This window comes from Mustela lutreola, chromosome 6 (genome assembly GCF_030435805.1).
Source record: "Mustela lutreola isolate mMusLut2 chromosome 6, mMusLut2.pri, whole genome shotgun sequence".
NCBI lineage: Eukaryota > Metazoa > Chordata > Mammalia > Carnivora > Mustelidae > Mustela > Mustela lutreola.
The window spans coordinates 1,889,471-1,910,532 of NC_081295.1; the positions used below are offsets into that span (position 1 = coordinate 1,889,471).

Below are 21,062 nucleotides of genomic sequence, written 5' to 3' on the forward strand. Positions count from 1 at the left end.
TCCCGAGCTGTGTGCCCCTTGGGGCCGTGGGATGAATGCGTGCTTTGTGCGCCCGTGTCCTGGGCTGGGGAGAGGGTGGGAACCCGATCCCCTTTGTTAAAGTTCTGGGGGAATGTCAGCTGCTGATGGCCGGGGCGAACATCCAGAGCCGTCCTCTGCTCAGCCTGGGCTTCTCTTGGCCTTTGCCTAGCCGGTCTGTAACCAGACACCAAGGACACAACGAGGTTGGCCTTTCTGCTTGTTTTTCACTTGAAAGGCCCTGTGAAACTGGAATTTGAAAAAAAACCATATATTTGTTTTTAAACGGCACTCCCTACCCTGGAGAAGGTTCTCCAGGTCTGGCAGTAACTCCTTCCCTTCCGAAGCCCCGGACCCTTCTGAGAACTTGCTGCTCGCCAGCACGGGGCGAGCCGCCTTCCTTCCGTTGCGGCCTTCGTGGTCACTAGAGTTTCGTTGGATGGTTTCATCGCCAGCACTTAATAGATGGACAGACAGACTCAGAGAGGACGTACAACGTGGCAGGTGGTAAGACTGGGGGCCTAGAGGGGCAGGGGAGAGACAGCGACGGAAACGAGACAAAGACAGAGAGGGACAGACAGACAGAGCAGGGGAGAGGTGGCGGCGCTGTGGCCGGGGCGGGCTTGAGGGGGGGGGCCTGCGGGAAGGCACTCCGGGCCACCTTCTGAGGGCTCCCGTGTCGCCGGCACGTCCTCTCCGCGGTGTTCCTGCTCTTCGGTGCCCACCCGGCGGTGTCTTCGGGCTGGTCTCAGGCCACAGAGGTCAAGCCAGCAGGTCTCTCACCCTGGCCCCCGCGGGGGAGCCCAGGACCTGTCTGAGAAGAAACCTATTTCCCAGCTTTGTGGCTTTTCCGCAGGGACCCCCTCCGCGGCCTTGGAGGAGCCGCACCCCGTCAACACAGAGGCTTTCCTGCACCGGCAGGCCCAGCCCCTCCATGGGCCTCTCCGTGGGGCCTGGGAGCAGGGCTGGGCCTGCCGGTAGGGGAGGCCCCGGAAGGGCAAGGTGACTGTGACCTTCCCGGGTGCCCTTCCCATTCTCCTGGAGAGGAGGCTTAGGGTCTGTGTGAGTGTCGCCGCTTGTCAGTTTTAGAGGAAATACAGCAAGACCTGTGTACTCCTGTTTCCTCCGGAAGGAAGGGTGCCGTGCACTTGTCCCCGCTGACCCCGGACCTCCGATGCGTGGCCTCCAGACCCAGGGACACCGTCCTACCTACCGGTCTGTGCGAAGTGTCATGGTGGCCCTGGGAACCGAGCGTGGAGGTCTTCCTTGACTGATGAGGGGGTGACCTCCTGATAAGTCCGTGTCGGCCGTGGCCCCCCGTGGTCACGTGGCCGGCATGGAGCTGCTGCTCGGGGCCACGGCCCAGCGCCCCGAGTGAGGATCTGAGTGTCTGTGGCAGGGACAAGATCCAGATTCAAAACTCCAAGTACGATTTGTAGTGAAATGCATTGATTCTGCACCGCTGTGAATTCCAAACATCTTCAAGGTGAACTTGGAAAACCGCGGGCGTCTGTAGGAGGGACAGTGGGACTAAAATTGTATTTAGGAACGTCATCTCCTACATTAATGTTTATCGTCTGTTCTACACGAACGCACGTTTGCTGTGCAAACTTAGTTTTTAAAACCACCCCCTTCGCCTGTCTTCTGGTCAAAGGGCTGCTCCCTAGTCTAAGCCCCTTGGGGTAGAGGTGCTGGAGCCACGGCCACGAGGAGCCATGGCCACGAGTCTGTGGGCCCCTGCCTGGGGGCCCACAATGCCCCAAGAGAGAAACCGCCAGGCGGTCTGGATGTGGAGGGGCGAAAGAGTAGTGACAAGGGTGCATGTGGCGCAGAAGCTCGTACACTGAACCTGCAAATACCTTCCTCTCGGCTCCTGGGAAGCAGCTCTCCCTCCGTGGGTCCTTGGGTCCCGAGGTTCGAGGTTCGAGGTTCGAGGTCTGGACTCTGGGCCCTCAAGTCCCGGGCTCTGTCTCTCCGGGCTGGGCCAGGCTTGGACGTCGAGAAGCTTCCAGGCCATTCTGACGGGCGCCGGAGGCAGGAGCTGCAGCTGCGGACTCCCCGGGCACGGCCTGGCTAAGGGAGCCGAGGTGGACCCAGGCCAGCACCATGCAGACCCCATGGGGGCACACCCACAGCCCCCCACACGGGCCACAGTCAAGGGACGAGCCCTCTCAGAGCGGAGCGGGGGGGAAGGCCTGGTGATCTCCCCGCAGGAAACGCTTCCGAACGCTGGTCGTCATCAGGCACTTCATTAGCAAAAAGGGGGTTTTTCTCTTTTCTTCCGGTGCTCACTGCGTTTGCCAGGGTTTGTTTGGGATTCCTCTTCTGTTCTCAATACCTCTCATTCTTCTTCCCTCGGTGCCTGTGTTTTTACTCTTTCTCTTGAAGAAGGTCCCCACGCTGTGCACTGTCCCTGCACAGGGAGGTCTCCCGGCCGGGGGTGGGGGACCCCAGGCCTCAGAGCCCCCAGAGGGACGGACGATAGTGCATGGTGGGGGCGGACCGTGGCCACAACGTGACCCGCGAAGAGGTTTAAGAGCACAAAGAAAAGCACAGATCTGGAGCAGTTGCTGTGAGTCTGGAATTTTAGGGAGTGGCAGGGAAGTGGGCACGGAATGTTAAGGAGCGCTGCGGGCGGTCGGCCTGGATTTCCGCCCATGCGCGTGCGTGTGTGTGTGTGTGTGCGCGCGTGTGCGTGAGCGTGTGCGTGTGTTGGCGGGAGCGGGAGGGAAGTGGGAGGCTGAGAAAGACGAAAACCCACCGCTCCTTCCCTCGAGCACTTTCCTTCTCAGCAGCGAGCCTTTGTGACGTGAATGTGACTGGATTTATTTATTCATTTTAACGATCTTTATTTCTTTATGTGAGAGGGAAAGAGAGCACAGCAGGGACAGAGATGCACACACCCCGCTGAGCAGGGAGCCCCACGCGGGGCTCGATGCCAGGACCCGTGGACCGTGACCTGAGCCCAAAGCAGACACTCAGCCCCCTGAGCCACCCAGACATCCCCTGAGTGTGACTTTAAACAAAGACTGAGCCACAGGGGACCCAGGTTCTTCTCAGGTCACACCGGGATCAATGGCCAGGACTCTCGTCCTTCCCTTTCTGGACTCCCGGGTGCCCTTTGCAGCACGGGCTTTGCTGCCGTGTCCTCCCAGGAACACCCCTGGTCCCTCCTGGCATCACTCAGGCCACCCCTGTGCCGAGTCCTCGGAGGTAACGGCTGTGCCCACCCTGTGTCTAGCCAGACAGGTGCCGTCTCCAGAACATACTTGCACTTTCCACTCCCTGCCCCTTTGTGAGTTTGTTCTTCCCGTGGGCCTCCCCTTCTCTACCAAGGGGCCCTCGGGGGCACAGCAGCATCAGGATGTGCCCCCGGCCCCTCCTCACCCCAGGGCTGGTGCTTTCCTCACCGGCCGCTCCGCGGTCCTCGTCTGCGGGCCGCTGGTGCTCTGGGCGAATGCTGTGTGCAGGGAGGGGAGCCCGGGAGCCTCTGCCGGATCCGCAGCAGACTTGTCCGCGACTTGTCCCTGCGTGGACCTGGCTGACCCCTCATGGACGGGGTCACGCCTGCTCCGTGTCATGACCCCGGCCCCCGGCCAGAGCCTGGCTCGCAGGCGGTGCTCCGGGAAAGAGGAGGACGGCGAGTGTGGCCGCTGCGTGTCTCAGTCCTTCCTTCTCTCTTTGGGGGCACATGTCCCATGGCGCGGAGGAGACCTTGGTTCCCGTGGGGGCAGGTGAGGCTCGCAGCCATGTCCCTTGTCTGTGTCCCCAGTTGGCAGGCGTGGGCAGGAATCCCACAGGGCGTCTCCCTGTGGCCTCGAGAAAGGCTCCCCTGCCTCAGAGCAGAGGGGTATAGCGGCACAGGGGCCGTTCCAGTTCTCCCTGAGGGTCTCTGAGGGTTTCCAGCCACCAAATGTGCCCGGGGCACATATGTTGGTGGGTGAGAGTCTCGCGGGGCGTCCTGGCGTGTGCATGTTTTGGAGCAAGTCCTCAGGATCTCCTAGTCCGTCCTTCTGTGCGTCAGGACAAGAGGTAACCGTGTTCCCGTGGCTGGCACAGCCGTGCTCTGACCGCAGGGCTGTGGCCGTGTTCCCGCCCCTCCCGCGAGGCAGCCTCTGGGCGTGCGTCCCCACAAGCACGCACCGTGCCCTAACCACAGACCAAGAAACCGCAGCTCTGGGTGCACGTGGAGGAACGGGGTAGGTTTGCTGTCTCGCTGCCTGGGGACCCGCAGAGGGTGTGGAAGGAGCCCAGGGCGCCTTGGCCCTCGGTGGGAGCCGTGGAGTGGCCTTCGTGATGGGGACAGCACTGCTCACCACAGGGGTGGGGGCTCCCCAGGACACTGCAGGAGGACAGCGCGGAGCCTGCTGACCGGTTAGCTTGAGGTCGCCACGGGCTTATCGTCGTCACTCACAGCCTCACTGGAATGAGCCCCTGGTTCCTGCGAGGTTTTGCTGCCCGACACTCTGGAAGGAGTGATGGGGCTGGTCAGAGAGCGAGCGAGCAAGCCCCGGCTTGCAGCCAGGAGCCTGGAAGCATCGGGAGCTCATCTGTTTGGGGCCACAGCAGCTGGCCTCGGGTCTTTTCTGCGGCCACTGCGGTGGGACACCACAAAGGCAGGCGTGGCCTGCAGCGGGCGGGCCGGGCACGACGCCACCGGCACGTGGTGGGGAGCCGCCTCCGGACTCGCTGGCCAGAATCGCGGGCCTGCCAGTCTTCCGGGCTCTGAGGATCCATGGGGCCACGGACCCAGGCCCAGCACAGAGCTGCAGCTCAGGAGGGCAGGGGTGGGGACAGCTCGCGGGCTGCTGCCCGGCCGCCTCCTCTTCCAGGCCTGTCCCGCCACGGTCCCCGGCAAACAGGCGCAGGCGCAACCGGTCTCCAGGAGGTCAGGTGGGGGCTCCCGAGCCTGCCCCCAGACTCCCCATGACAGACGTGCTACAGTGTGGCGCCTTCTGTCCTCCACCAACCCCGCGGGGTGCTCGGAGGCGATGGATCCGCGCTCGGTCCCACGATGCCGGCCGCTGACATGGGCGAGTGGCCCGCACGCAGCCTCGGGCCCGGCTGGAAAGGGACGCGGCTGCCTGCGCCTCGGACCAGAGGCAGGGAGGCTGGTGTCCCCTCTCAGGGCCACGCTGTCCGGGGAGCGGCCGCAGAGCCTGCCCGGAAGCTGGACCTGTCCTCTTGTTACAGCAAGACGGAATCCAACATTCAGATCTGGGATCCGGGTTCGGAAGAGAGCAACTTCCTTTTTCTTCTCTTTGTTCTCTTCCTTGACTCTGAACATGTGGTTTGAAGGGTCACATCAGTCTTGTCTGCACCATCGATGACATCTACGGCGATTTCTGCTCATAGGAGGGTCTCAGGAAACACATGATTATTACAGAGTCACTGAATAATTCAATGAATAAGTGAGTGATAAATGAAATAAAGAATGAGTGAATGCTATACTCTTGGTCTTTTATTGTTTATATAACTGTAGTCAAAGCTTCATTCATAAAAGTCTCATTTGGCACCACCATTTGTGTTTACAATTTAACAACAACAAAATGACCCAATTAAAAAATGAGCAAAGTACTTGAGTAGACATTTCTCCAAAGAAGACCTGCAAATACCCAATAAGGACAGACAAAGATGCTCAACATCACTAATCACTCGGGAAATGCAAGTCCACGCCGACGACGTGGCTTCTAGCAAAGGACAGAAGATAGCGAATGTTGGAGAGGAGGTGCAGAGGTTGGAGCCCTGCGCCGTAGCATGGAAAGTGGTGCCGCCATTATGAAAAACAGTTTTCGGGTTTCTTAAAATTTTAAAAATAGAATTACTATTATGGAAATCCCACTTTTGGATCTGCATTCCAAAGAATTTAAAACAGGGTCTTGGAGCGATATTCGCACACCTGTGTTAACACAACACCATTCACAATAGCCAAGAGGTAGAAGCAGTACAGAGATCCATCACCTGGTCAGTGGAGAAACAAAATGCTACATATGTATAGAAACACATATACACACACAACGGAATATTATTCAGCCTTGGAAAAAAAGGACATTTCATCACGTGCCATAACCCGGCTCAACTTGGAGGACACGATACTAAGCCAAATAAGCCAGTTAAAAAAGAGCAAATACTGTATGTTCTAATGCATATGAAATATCTACAGGAGTCAGCATGGGAGAAACTGGAGGGAGAAAGGTGGTTGTGAGGGGCTGGGGACCGGGAGAAAGGAGGCAGATTGGTGTTTAACTGGCACAGAGTTTCAGAGTTACAAGATGAGAAGGTTTTAGAGATCTGCGGTACGGTCATCATTGACCTGCGTGCTTGAAATGCTTACGGTGGGAAAGGTAATGTTGTCTTTTTTACCATGATAATAATGTAAAAAATGGATAAATCCCTTAACCAACACAATTTTCCAAAACTAAGTCAAGAAAAGATTTCAAAAACCCTGAATATTAAATATTCTATTAAATAAATAAAGGTCATAATGATAAATCGTTTCACAAAGAAAACTCGGGCCCAGGTGGCTTCACTTTATTCCTCATAATACCATCAGATTTCTGAGGAAAAGTAAAATAATTCCACCATCCATTTAAGAAAAGGAAGAAGAAGCATTTCCGAACCATTCGATGAGGTTAGCGTGACACTGGTCACCATCTGAGAAAGTCACAAGCACATATTCCTCAGGAACAGACTTGTAAAAATATTTAGAAAATATTAGATAATAAAACTCGGCAGCATATAAAAAGGATAATGCATCATGTCCAAATAGAATTAATCCCAGAAATTCAAGACTGATTTAACTTTCGAAAATCAGTTAGTGAACTGGAAACAAACAAAATGATCCCAACTAGTTAATGATAAACACATTTGGTGTCTCCATAAAAACGGAACACTGCTCAGCGATGATAGAAATGTGCCAACAACATACATTTCAATACGCATTGCGGCAAGTCACCATAGCCAAACCCTGTGCACAGTATGATTGTATGAGTAGGATAGACAGAAAATGGAAAAGTTCGAGAAGAAAACACAGATGAGTGTTGCTAGAGGCAGCAGGTGGGGGAAGGAGCTGATTACTAAGGCGTAGGAGGGCATTTCTTTTGGGTGATGTAACGGTTTTATCTCGATTGTGGTAATAGTTAAAATCTGTGTGTGTCAAAATCATAGAACTTTATAGCAAAAACAAAGTGAGTTTTGCTATATGTAAGCTACACCTCAACAAAAAATTTAAACAATGTAATTCACTATTTAATAAGATAAGGGAGAAAAATCATATATTTATCTGAATAGATACAAGAAAGACATTGTAATCCTTCAGCATCCATGCATGAAAAAACTGAACGAACGAAAAATAAATGAAACATCTCCAACCTATTAAAGGACATCCACACTGAACATCCTTCTAATGGTCAAAGATTCAGTGTTTTTTCACAAAGACTGGAAAAAGGCGAGAATGTTCATCCTCATCACCTCTATTTAATATTATCCTGGAAATATTAGTCAATGCAAACGTCAGGAAATGACACGCATACAGATAAATAAGTAAACTTGTGTCTTTTTCTCAGATAACATGATCCTATACATAAAAAGCCCAATGAATCCATAGACACAAAATCTATTAGAATGAATAAATGAAATTAATAATGTCATAGCACACAAGACCAAGATAGAAAAATTTACTTCTGTACGCTTGCCATGGATGATTGGAAAGTAAAACAAAAATATTTCTATTTTGTAATAGCATCAAAAACATAAAATAATTCAGAATAAATATAATGAAAGATGCTTACAACTTGCACCCTGATAACTCTAAAACACTGCCAACAGAAATTACAGAAAGCCTAAATAAATGGAGAGGTGTACAGTATTCATGGGTTGAAAGCACCAATAATGTTATGAGGTCAGTTTTGCCCAGATTTATCTAGGTAAGCAATGCAATCTTAATCAGAACAACAGCAAGCAATTTTTAGTGGAAATTAATGAGTTGTTTCTATATTATTTAAAGAAACTCATAAAGGACCTAGAAGATTCAAAAAAAAATTTGATAAAGAACAAAATTGGAGGACTTGCATTACCTGATTTCAAGATTGACTATAAATCATCTGTAGTCCCATAGGGTATTATTAGCATACAGAGAGCCACATAGATTATGAATCTCTTCCAGTAAATACACCTGCATGTATATGGCTAACATACTTTCAGTAAAGGTGTCCAGGTTCTTCAACGTGGATGGGATAGTCGCTTTTCAACCACTCTTGTTAGAACAACCAGATCTCCACATGTCTCCTTGGCCCTCACCTCAGAACAAACACAAAGATTAACTTGAAATGGAAAAAATCCTAAATATAAAAGTTTAAACTGTAAAATGTTTAAAGACAAATTTTTTTTTTTTTTTGCAAGATTGAAGAGGCTGACATTTCCTTAGAACACAAAACTCACTAAATGTAAAAGAAAAGAATTGGTAAGTTAGACTTCATTCAGATTAAAAACCTACTCTTCAAAAGGCACTGTTCAGATAAAAAGTCAAGTCACAGATTTGGAGGAAACATTGGCAGCACATCTATCCAACAAAAGGATTTGTGACCAAAATACATCCCAACTCCAACAAATCATCCATCAAATAAGATGAACAACGTACAACGAACAGAGGAAAGACCTGAGCAGAAACTTCACAAGAAGGTCTATGATAATGGACCCTAAGCCCATGAAAGGTACCTTACATCGCTATCAGGGAAATGAGAATTAAAACCACAGTGAAATACCACCTCACTAGAATGACTAAAAGAAAAAAGGTGGGCCATTCCCTGTGTTGGTGAAGAGCGGCAGTTGGAACTCACATGTCCCTATTGAGCATATAAAACCTCACAACCGGGGCGCCTGGGTGGCTCAGTGGGTTAGGCCGCTGCCTTCGGCTCAGGTCATGGTCTCACGGTCCTGGGATCGAGTCCCGCATCGGGCTGTCTGCTCAGCGGGGAGCCTGCTTCCTCCTCTCTCTCTCTGCCTGCCTCTCTGCCTACATGTAATCTCTCTCTGTCAAATAAATAAATAAAATCTTTAAAAAAAAAAAAAATAAAAATAAAAATAAAAATAAAAAAAATAAAAAAATAAAAAATAAATAAAACCTCACAACCACTTTGGGAAAGGGTTTATCGGCTTTTTATGAAGTTACACACACAGCAATCTCACTCCCAGCTGGATGCCCAGAGGCAAGAAAACATACGCCCATATAAACTTGGTAAACAAATGTAAACAGCAGCTTTATTCATAATAGTTCCAAACTAGAAACAGCCCACTGACCAAGAACAGAGGAACACACAAGCGTGTCACTGTACACCCACGCAATGAAGGGAACATAACCCCTGACAGATACAAGACGAATCAATTTCAGAAGTTTTTATTGCCCAAAATGAGGCAGACACGAAAGAATGTTCACGTGTGACTCCAGTGATACGATTCCAGAGCAGCAACACTACCCTGCGGTGAGAGCTGTGAGACCAGGGGTGAAGTACGGACCCAACGGCAAAGAGGAACAAGGAACTTTCCAGAACATCTTGATGGTGGCGTTTACCCAGGTGAGGAATTTGCCCCCAAATTAACAAATTCTGCACCTAACAGGAGTGCATCTGCGGATACAAGGCCGTTATGAAGCGTGAGTGTCATGAAATTCAATGAGACACAGCAAGGTCCTCCGTGGGGGGGTCAGGGTGTCCAAAATCACCAAACGCACGTTGGAAGATTATGTCACCTAAACAGCAGGAAGTCTGCAGTTTTCTGCTGACAATATATACGGTTCTTTTCCAGACTCATGACCTAGAAATTTGTCCTTCTCCACATTTGACAAAGGCTTTGTGAAGCAAGGTGTGAGCAGTTCTGATAGCTTGCAAGTGGGAGGTGCCTTGCGTGGAGGAAGACCTGCCTCTGTCACCCCAGGAGGGACTTACGGACGTGCCCCCCACAGCCTGCCGCCACAGCCCCTGGGAAGGCGTGCCGGCCACGCGGCCAACCACAGTGTCGGTTCTCCACATGTGCGCAGGCTCTAGCGTGCCACTCCCGTGCACTGTGGAGACCTCACTGGTTGTGGGGACCACCCCTAATGCACAAAAGCCACGATTCCTTGAATTCTCCTCTGCCTGCTTCCGTGGCTGCAGAAAGGATTCGCACCTGCCTCCCTCGTGGCGCCTGATGGCTCGTCAGTCTGCGCCCTGGCAAGCCGCTGTGGCCTCCGTGCGGCCGCCGTGGGACTGTCTCCCGGGACGCGGTGCCAGGACCCAAGCCCAGGGCAGCCTGCCCCCCCCCCCCACCATCAGCCCTTCAGTCCCATCATAGGGGTTCTGGCTGCAGCGCACACGTGTGCGTGTCCACACACGAGCGTGCTCTAGTGCCCAGGCACACACAGGGCACACGCATAGGCCACCGTCCTGGCCTGCCTCTTCCCCGCAGCCCCACGCAGCCTCAACGACGATGCTTCTCCCTTTCTTCGCCGGAAATCTGGGAAATAGCTTAAATTCGGAAGATAATTCTACTTTAAGCCAGGCAGCCCTTTGTCTGATTACTTAGCATGCCTTGTACAAGAGCGCAGCGAGATTTACAGAATGAAATGGACGGAACGGGGAAGCACCCGGGACACAGGGACCCACGCGGGGTCTGGGAAGCCCGGGGCAGCTCGCTGGCGTAGGTGGTGCCTGGCGGAGGGAGGGCGCTCCCGGGCGGGGTGACAGAAGGCCCCAAGCCCAGAGGTACCAGCTGTGTTTGGGAATCAGTAACTTCTTTTTATGACCTCCTTCAGAGTTGGCCCTAAAGGCTGCCTGCAAAGTAGTTTGGCTCTTTGAAGAGAAACAGGATCACTAACGGTTTTTTTCATTTTATTTTTTATTAAAAAAAAAAAAGAAAAGAAAAGAAATACAACTATTATTATTCCTGCCCTTCCCAAGAATGTGAGGCTGGGCTCGTTCAACATTCGGGGTGTATTTGAGGAATCCTGCTAAACAGGGAGAGTTGTTATTCTTGTTTTTAAAGAGCTGCTAAATTTTATTTCAAGTTTTTCTTTATTTTTTAGAACGGCTTATTGATTTGGGAGAGAGAGAGCAGAGGGAAAGGCAGAGGGATAGAGAGAATCTCAAAAGGCCTTCAGCTGAGCGCGGAGCCTGGTGCGGCGCTCGATCCCATGACCCCGAGATCATGATCTGACCTGAAATCAAGATGGGCACTTAGCCGACGGTGCCAGCCAGGCGCCCCAAACATGAATCACTTTTAAAAGAAAAAGAAAAAGTCAAATGATTTAGCAGAAGCAAGTCACAGCAGTAACGACTCAGAAGGGGGGGAAGACAGGCGAGCGCAGGTGTTTTGGCCGGTTCAGGTCCGCGGATTCCTGTCCTGGGACAGAGCAAGCGCGTGGGCCGGGTGCGGCCTCGAGGTCCCCGCAGCCCCCACCCCCCGCCTGCTGTCTGCCGCGCCACAGGTGCCGTTCGTCAAGGACACGCAACACGGTCCACGCCATGGGGCCAAAGCCATGTTCCAATGAAACTTTATTTTGGGATGCTGAGATCTGAATTTTTTACAAGTTTCATATATCAAGAAATAGTCTTCTTCTGACTTTTCAACCTCTTACAGGTATGAGAAACTGCAGGCTCCTGGTGTTAGGACATCAAGTGTGATCAGCACATTCGGCTCTAGGAAGACGCAGGCCTTCCTCCCCGCTCGGATGGAGGGAACAGAAGACCAGGGCTCATGCCTCCCATGGCTGCGAGGCTGGAAGAGACAAACACTGAGCCTGGGGCACCCACGTACGCGGCCGTGAACACGTGACGTGGGGGTCACCCGCCTTCCCCACTCGGAACATGTGGGATTGGAGACAATGACTTAGACCTGACTTTATCCGGATACCGTGTCTCTGAAAAGAAAGAGTAGACAGGTCATTCTTCTGCTCAGACTGTGTATTTTGCACGGGTATCACCTTGAGGAAAATCGGCACCACCTCCGGGGATCTCTGCTGACCCCTTAGAGGGAAGACACGGCCGAGCGGCGAGGAGCGGGGCGGTACCGCCTCGCTGCCGGGTCCCCGTAAGACAGGAATCGCCCGCCAAAGCCTCGTTCAGCGCAGACGGGATCTGGGATCGCCATGGCGACCGTGTTTTCTCAGGATCAAGGCCTGTTCCTCAGGAAAAAACTAGGGTTGTTTGCTTGAAATTCTCAAAGCCGCCTGTAACTTCAAAGCCATGCTCATTGTGTTTGAACTTTCTCGAATTATTGATACGCTTTGTTCAGAGTATAGATCTGCTCTGGAAAACGGAGCAAGACCCGAACTGCAGAATGTCACGTGTGAGCCCGTGTCAGCGGGACAAGAGCAGCGGGAGGGGCGCTGGCCTGGCTCTTCTTGGGGATCCCGGTGGGAGGAGGGGGCGGGGCACTGCAGGTGCCGTGCCCTCGGGGCGGCTCCCTGTGGCGGCGGACACCAAGTGGGGGCACAGCCCTCAGCACGACTCGGAGCACAGCTGAGCCCACACTGGCTTGTCCAGGCAACCAGAACAGGACCTCGAGGTGCAGGCTGTGGGGCCCCCGCCGCCCCGGGGTCAAGGTCGGTCTGCGGGAGGATGGAGCGTCACAGCGCGGGAATGGCTGTCCCGGGATCTGACTGCTGGTTCCCGATTCGATTTAGGGTGAGGCACATGTTAGCAGGCTGAGAAAGGGTTGTTTGATCTTAAGTGAACATTTCTCCTTAAATCGCCTGCAGGGTCCTTCCTCTCTTTCCTCTTGTGAGGCTGGGGACCGTCCGGGCCCGCGGTGAGGCTGGATGTGACGGAGGACAGGGCCTCGACTGGGCCTCGGTCCCAGATACGGGCCACGGCAGTGGCCACCCCCGTTAGGGCACCCGCGGACCAGCTCAGGACACCTCATGGCCACAACCATGTAGGAAAAGCCCGAGACACAAGTCTGGCAGTAAACCTGCAGTGCCGGCCTCAACGGGTGTGAACGCCCCTAGGGCGACAGAGGGGCCAGCACGGAGCGTGGGAACATCGTCCCCTGGGGTTCCGGGTGGGTCGGAGTCTCACTGGCGCGCCCAGAGCTCTCCGGTGCTGGGGGGCCCAGTGCAGTGGGGGGGTGAGGGCGGCCGGCCCGGATCCCAGTTCTCACCTATCCTGTCCCCGCGGCCACAAAGCAACGCCGACTTCCTTCCCTAGTTCACAGCATCGTTGATGAAGGAAGGAACCCAAACGGCGTAAAACAGGGCTCGTGCTTGCCTCAGCAGCCGGACACTTCTCTCCTCACGTTCTGAGCAGACAGGTGGACGCCGAGGAACGCTGCTGACCCCGCTGCGCCCTCCTCCTCCCGCTGGGGATGTCTCTCGGGGACGCCTGCTCTGCCAGCAGGTCGGCGGCAGGCCCGAGTGCCCCCTGCCCTGCCCTGGGCCTGACCCTAGCCAGGGCACTTACCTGAGCCCTGTCCCTGACCCCTGGCCTGACCCTGATCCCAGCCCTGACCTCTCCCTGACTCCAGCCCTGACTCTGACCCCAGCCCTGAGCCAGGCTTGAAGGTGGACACCGTGGCCAGAGACGCTGCAGGCAGTAGGCAGAGTGCTGGGCCGCTCTCGGGCTCGGGGAGCCGTTGAGTCTCACTCCCTCTCCAGGTTAGGTGGACACGGGACCCCGAGGGTCGTTCACCTCTAACAGACACCTGCCTTGGGTTTGGAAAACCCAGACTTGCCGAGAGCTTGGTTCTCCCTTGGCTGCTGCTGCCCCTTCCTCGGCCAGACCCGAGGGCCTCCCCCAGTGGACGGCTGTGAGCACGGGCCAGGACGACACAAAGACAGCCTCTGCCCGCGCTGACCTCCAGGATGAACTCCTGGTCTCCTGGCAGATGCACACTGGCTCCGAAGACCCCCCCCCCCAATCTGACGACTCCCGCAGGGGGACCTCGTGTTGCTGGAGGATGCACGGTCCCTGCCCGTCTGCCGTGGGCGTGGTCACTTGACTGGCGGCGGGGCTTCGGCGGGGACCCCCACGTTCTTGGCCGCCATCCTTAAATCCCCAGCCCCCAGCCCAGCTCTGACATGAAAAGGAGCAGTGGGTCAGAGAGGAACCCAGGGAGCCACAGTGGGGATAACTGGAGCGTGGGCGGGCTTTAGAGGAACGATCCGACACCGCCATGTGCCTGCGGGGGAGCTGGCTACTGGGCTCCCGGCTTCTCCACCCAGCTGCTCCCGGGAGAAGGCAGGACAGGGGTGAGTCGTGGGATGGAACTTCAGGTAGAGTAGGAAGCTTCTATTTTTAAAGGATATTTGACGATCCAGAAGCATAATGTACTTCCAGGTGATTCACTCAGGATGGGCCGGATGTGCCGGTAACAAACACATGCAGATCTCAGCGGCAAATCAATGGACACGTCCGTGCGCGTCCACGCGTGTCACGCATCTGTCCAGGGACCGCGGGCCTGGCTGACCCGGACGCCCCCTTGCTGCGTGACGTGGGGCGTCAGCAAGTCCTGCCAGAGGTCAAGGGGAGCTTAGGAATTCACGGTCCTCCCTCTGCCCCATTTTAACAAATTAAGCTTTTTTTTTTTTTTTAAGATTTTATTTATTTATTTGACAGAGAGAGATCACAAGTAGGCAGAGAGGCAGGCAGAGAGAGAGAGGAGGAAGCAGGCTCCCCACTGAGCAGAGAGCCCGATGCGGGGCTCGATCCCAGGACCCTGAGATCATGACCTGAGCCGAAGGCAGCAGCTTAACCCACTGAGCCACCCAGGCGCCCCTAATTAAGCTTTTTTTTTTTAATTTATTTTTTCTTTTCAGCATAACAGTATTCATTATTTTTGCACCACACCCAGTGCTCCATGCAATCCGTGCCCTCCATAATACCCACCACCTGGTACCCCAACCTCCCACCCCCCGCCCCTTCAAAACCCTCAGATTGTTTCTCAGAGTCCACAGTCTCTCATGGTTCACCTCCCCTTCCAATTTCCCCCAACTCCCTTCTCCTCTCCGTCTCCCCATGTCCGCCATGCTATTTGTTAGGCTCCACAGATAAGTGAAACCATGTGATAATTGACTCTCTCTGCTTGACTTATTTCACTCAGCATCATCTCTTCCAGTCCCGTCCATGTTGCTACAAAAGTTGGGGATTCATCCTTTCTGATGGAGGCATAATACTCCATAGTGTATATGGACCACATCTTCCTGATCCATTCGTCCGTTGAAGGGCATCTTGGTTCTTTCCACAGTTTGGCGACCGTGGCCATTGCTGCTATAAACATTGGGGTACAGATGGCCCTTCTGTTCACGACATCTGTCTCTTTGGGGTATATACCCACTAGTGCAATTGCAGGGTCATAGGGAAGCTCTATTTTTAATTTCTTGAGGAATGTCCACACTGTTCTCCAAAGAGGCTGCACCAACTTGCATTCCCAAGCTTTTTAACTCCTGTATCCCCCGTCAGAAGGAAGGAGCGCAGTCACGGCCCTCGAGCTCGAACGGTCTCTCTCTGGAAGCAACAGGCATCACCTCCCCTCGAACTCGCTGACCCAAGCCTGGCTCCCGGCCACGTCCACCTTCACCGAGGGCGGCCGCGCAGCCCCTCTTTCACCCAATGGCCGCAAGTCTCTGTGGCGGAATCAGCCCCTGCCAGCAGCCTACCAGCTTCGTGAAGGAGAAAAACTAGTCTGAAGGTGTTTTAAGAACCAGATTTATATTTAAGAAATGTATCTGAGGGGCACCTGGATGGCTCCGTGGGTTGAGCCTCTGCCTTCGGCTCAGGTCATGATCTCAGGGTCCTGGGATCGAGCCCCGCATCGGGCTCTCTGCTCAGTGGGGAGCCTGCTTCCTCTCTCTCTGCTGCAGCTCTGCCTGCTTGTGATCTCTGTCTGTCAAATAAATAAATAAAATCTTGAAAAAAAAAAAAAGAAACGTATCTTAGTGTTCATGTTGCTGCAAGTGATTTCCACATTCTTTTAAACGTTCTGTACTTGATGTATTTTTATAGTAAACATTATTTTATAATTTGAATTGAATTTGTTTTTCTAAAGACCCCGAAGACTGTTGCAGACAGGAGACCTACGTAGCTGCGAGCAGGGTTGATAAGGGAGAAACCCGACACATCCGCAGTTGTCACAAGTAACGTCAGGACAGCGTTCCCCGAGAACACCCGTGTCCCTCGCAGTGGCCTGCGGCGCCCGGCCAGGTGTGGGTCTCACTCAGCACGAGTGTCCCGAGCCTCTGCTCAACGCCTGCAGTCCTGCTGTTAACCACAAGATAACAATACGATAAGGAAGAAATCACTTAAGGTTTGGGTTTGGTTTTGTGAACTCCTGGCCCTCGGCAGCGAGCGTTGGAGGGTCTACGGGACTTCTGGTTTGCGAGCGTAACCGAAGCGAGGCCAGTCTCAAACCTCGGTTTTCTGCTGGGCAGAAAAGGGAGAAAGTGTGATTTTATTATTTTTCTTTTTTTCCTCTTGTTGGGAACAGAGGAGCCCCTTGATTGTCCTGTTCCCCAGAGGCTAATTCAAGTCCCTCCACCTGCTCCCAAGCGGAGAGTGACCCGTGTACTGATGGAGGCTGTGAGCGAGGGTTAATAACAAAGGCTTTTGCTTGTCTCTCAATGCAGTTTTGCCTCGAAAAGAAAGAAATAAAAAGCAGCTTTCAGCTCAAGGAAGACCAGTGTTGGGATACGGATTCGGAGGGTTGGAGACACGCAGGCTGGCGGGGTGGACGGGCGGGGTCTCGGGCCCGCGGTCCGTCTCCCCCGGGGCGTGACCGCGGCGCCCGCCCCTCCCCAGACAGACTTTCCTGGGGAGTGACCTGGAGATCTGCCGTGCAAGTCTGAACTTGACTTTTTCCTGGAAGTGTCTGTGCGCCGAGTGAAGTGTTTGGCTCTTCCTCTCCCTCCTCACGCCTCTTACCCGCTGTGTCCTGACTCTTCGGGTCACCGCTAAAAGGGGGTCTGAAGATGTTTGGGAGCCTCGCTCAGTACAAAGGCCACGCAGGGAGGATCCTTTTTTTTTTTTTTTTTTTTTTTAAATTTGAAGAGAGGGTTCCTAAGGGCAGATGCCCATTAAGGAATCAAATTCAACTCTGACTTGGGGACGTCTCTATAAACAGTCCCACTCATGGGGTGGAGGTGCCCTGCCCAGGGGGTCCCAGAAAGGGGCTTTTTGGTGAACTGCGGTGTCCTGGGGTCCCCCGGTGCTGGCCAGACCTGTCTCAGTAGAAGGCACCTGCTCAATGCCAGAATCCTGATTCCTTTGTCATGATTATTTCAGGCCCACAGAGAAGGGAGGAAAAGGTTGTAAATAATGCGTAATAGAACATAGAAGAGGTATGTGGTCTATCGTGATAGGAATAACTGGGTTCTAGACTGGCCCTCTGCTGCTTCAGCTTTTCATTTCCAACCTGTGTTCTCATTCTCTGAGCATTCACTGAAAATAGTGCACAGCTGTATGTATTGCTCTTCTTCTTTTCTAAACTCTCCAGTGTGAAGGGGCCGGGGGGGCTCAGTTGGTTAAGCGTCTGCCTTCAGCTCAGGCCGTGATCCCGGGATCCAAGCCCGTGTCGGGCTCCCTGCTCAGTGGGGAGCCTGTCTCTCCCTCTCCCTCTGCCGCTCCCCTGCTTGTGCTCTCTCTCCCTCTGCCAAATATATAAATAAAATCTTAAAAAAAAAAAAAAATCCAATGTGAGACTCTCTGCCTTTTCACGGATGAAGGCAAAACATTCACATTTTTAATTCCTAAAAATCTGGCTTCATTTCTACCCCCTTGCCTTCGGTTTACACTGACGGCTCCGCTGCTTTGGGTCTCCCTCAGCTCATGTTTTCCTCTTTCCAATCTGCTTGATCGACTATTCTATATTTCTTCTCCTCTTTGCTCTGCTTTGGAGGTGTATTTTCTACAAACACAGACAAATTTTCACTCTTGAAATATTAACGCACCTTTTGAAGTTAACAAAGCCAAGCGCCATCAAACCCTCCTCACCCCCCCAACCTCTCACACCTGCAAACTCCTCTCCAGAGCTGGTCCTCCTGGTTTCATCACCCCCAATGCTCCTCTTTCTTTCTTTCTTTCTTTTTTTTTTTTTAAAGTATGCCTTTATTTTATTATCACTCTTGAAATATAGCTTGTTGGGACATGGAATTCTATGATAACATTTATGTATTTTTGTTCTATTAATTAATTATTCTGACAACCGTACTTGTAGACGAGACAGTCACTGTTTTCTGGACTGATGCAGGTACATTACTTTCTTTCTTCAGCTTTAATTTTTTCAACCTTTAAAAAACTCTTGTCTGTTTATGACTTTGGATCGTGAGCCCCTCTTCTGTGACGATGTTTCTGGGAAAGTCTGTGCAGGTTTGGTAAGGACGTGTCTGCCCAGAAAATCCTGTGACTGCTTTTGCCACAGACCCAGAATTATTATCCTTGGATAAGTCTTACAAAATTTTCAGCTTGGAAGTTTTCAGTATCAATGTTTTTATATGTTTTGATTTATTTTTAAAACATTTATTATTATAAAACAGTAAGAATATATCTGAAATTAGAGAATAAGAGACAAGAGATAAGAAAAAGAAAACACTATTTCTACCACCCTGAGCTCATCACTATTACTACACATCTCAGTATATATAGTCAGTCTTCTCTTCACGTCCTTTTTTTTTAAAAAAAAGATTTTATTTATTTATTGACAGACAGAGATCACAAGTAGGCAGAGAGGCAGGCAGAGAGAGAGAGAGAGAAGGAAGCAGGCTCCCCACTGAGCAGAGAGCCCGATGCAGGACTCGATCCCAGGACCCTGGGATCATGACCTGAGCCAAAGGCAGAGGCTTTAACCCACTGAGCCACCCAGGTGGCTTTAAAGTCCTTTTTTTAAAAAAGGAGGTTTATTTATTTATTTGAGAGAGGGAGAGACAGAGTGCACCTGGCGGGGAAGGGCAGAGGGAGAGGGGGAGAGAGAATCCCAAGCAGACGCCCCACTGAGCCCAGAGCCCAAGGTGGGATTCAATCCCACGACCTTTAGATCATGACTTGAGATGAAATCAAGAATCTGAGGCTTGACCAGCTGAGACCCCAAGTGTCCCTTGTACCGACCTTTCTACCCTCAGCCTGTGTCCCCAGTCTGCACTTTCTCTGTTTCTTATTAAATTGAGATCGTAATCATATTTATTGATAGTTATTATACTATTAATTATTATATTATATGTCACTCCGATTATAATATGACATATTAATTCTATTATGTTATCTACATTATTATATAAGGCTGTTGTATAATTTTATATATTTATTATAATGTATAAGATGATTGTCATGGTAATATAATGATAGATAATAAAATAATGAAATAATATAATAAATGTAACAAGTTTATTACGTACACAAGAACTTTTCTTGGTTAATTATCTCTACTTTTGCACAAAATCACATATTCATCTTATTACATCCACTGTCCATCTCCAATTTTCCCCACTGTTCCAAAACATTATTTGCAATTGGTGTCTTTAAACTAGGACCCAGGAACTGTATCTGATCATCACAGACTTAAAACTCGATTCATCTGGCATAGTACCCATTCTATTTTCAAACTGGAATTTACACAGATATTTGTGGAGGGTGTGTCCAGTCAGGGACACAAAACATCTGCACCGTTCACGGGGCTCAGAGTGACTTAAGACAGATTAGGACGGGGCGCCTGGGTGGCTCAGTGGGTTAAACCTCTGCCTTCAGCTCCCAGGGTCCTGGGATCGAGCCCCGCCTCAGGCTCCCTGCTTCCTTCTCTCTCTGCCTGTCTCCCTGCCTGCGTGTGATCTGTCTGTCAAATAAATAAATAAAATATTTTTTTAAAAAAGATGATAAGATGATGATGGTCTGATGTTTCCATCATAAAATTCTGCTTTGCCGATAGAGTTTTCCAAAAATTAGAAACACGACTCTTACAAACAGGAGGTGAGTGACCGAGATTTAACTCATTAATAAGGCCACAAAGAGGGTGACGATCTTTGCTCAAAGGATTCTAGAAAAGATGGAAGCATTTATGGCCACTGAGGGAGACCGTCTCGTCGTGAGAGCGCTGAGTAGGTTAAGCCCTGTCGTGTGCCGAAACTGGACGGTTTAGGGGTATCTTTTTTACCAGAAAGGCTTTTTTAGCATTTCCACCGGACCAGACTCGTTCGCGCGGCTGTGAGGAAAGGGTCATTCTCGAAGTTCTAAAATATCCTGATCAATAGCAAACTGTGGACAAAGAAGGCAGCCCTCCAGGGAACGAGATACCCGGGGGGCGGGGGCAGGACCCGGTGCTCCGGAGGCCCGCAGGTCCGACGCGGGGCATCTGCCCCTCACCCCCGCCCCGCCCGTCGACCAGAAAGCAGAGTGTGGGGCTCCTTTGCTCCTGATGGTCGCGCCCACAGCGGATAGCCCTGGCTTGAGGCTGGGACTTCCACAGTGTTCCGGAAAGCTGACTTCCCATTTCCACCTTTCCGTTTCAGCACCAGCCGGCACGCCTTTCATAAGGAATGTTCCCTCACCGAGCAAGCAGTAAGTCTGAACCCCAGTCCCAGCTGAGAACGGGCCGGCGGTGATGGATTTTCTGGGAAGTCTTCCCAGAAGAGCCACATCAGAGCCCATGGAAAGAAGTGAGCTCGTCTGCGATCTCCTCTTGCCAGAACGGGGTTTTTCCCGGAGTGTGCTATTGCTGAGGGGAAATCTTTGAGGGTCCCGTCTTTGTGGTTGGGTTTTGGTTTTACTTCCCAACCTCCCAGCGACCTCCGCGTCCCAGAGCTGGTGTCCCAGGCGCCGACAGAGCCCCCGGGGCTGCCGGGGCACGTCCCTCGGGGAGGTCTGGTCTCTGCGGGATTTGCTCCTTACCTATTTAAAAGGATGATTGACATATTTTATTCAGCATTTCTAGGTGTCGCTATGAAGTAGGTGCAGCCTATTGGATCCAAAATATTGTTGGAAATCACAGTCACGGCTCAGACTCTTCGAGTACTTTCCTGCGTCTAGAGGTGCTGGGTAAACTGCTGCCCTTGGGGTCCCCCGACCAGCCCCCGCCACCCCCGCCACCCCCGCCCT

General features: G+C 52.0%; 1 protein-coding gene and 1 long non-coding RNA gene across 3 annotated transcripts in view; one reads left to right on the top strand and one right to left on the bottom strand.

Annotated features, from left to right (window-relative positions):
* The window catches only part of LOC131833354 (mucin-2-like), a 15,334-nt gene extending 13,133 nt beyond the window's left edge, over positions 1 to 2,201 (bottom strand). Inside the window, exon 1 of the mRNA XM_059176526.1 lies at positions 1,878 to 2,201. The gene's annotated coding sequence lies outside the window, so the exon portion shown is untranslated. The remainder of the gene's footprint in view (positions 1 to 1,877) is intronic.
* LOC131833356 (uncharacterized) lies at positions 391 to 15,066 on the top strand. Of its 2 annotated transcripts, none has more exons than XR_009354418.1 (3): positions 391 to 525; positions 11,629 to 14,236; positions 14,325 to 15,066. It is a non-coding gene; the product is annotated as an uncharacterized LOC131833356 (long non-coding RNA). The 2 variants fall into 2 exon arrangements; XR_009354417.1 differs by having other exon boundaries at positions 11,629 to 13,050; positions 13,197 to 15,064.
* The last annotated feature ends 5,996 nt before the right edge of the window (positions 15,067 to 21,062 follow it).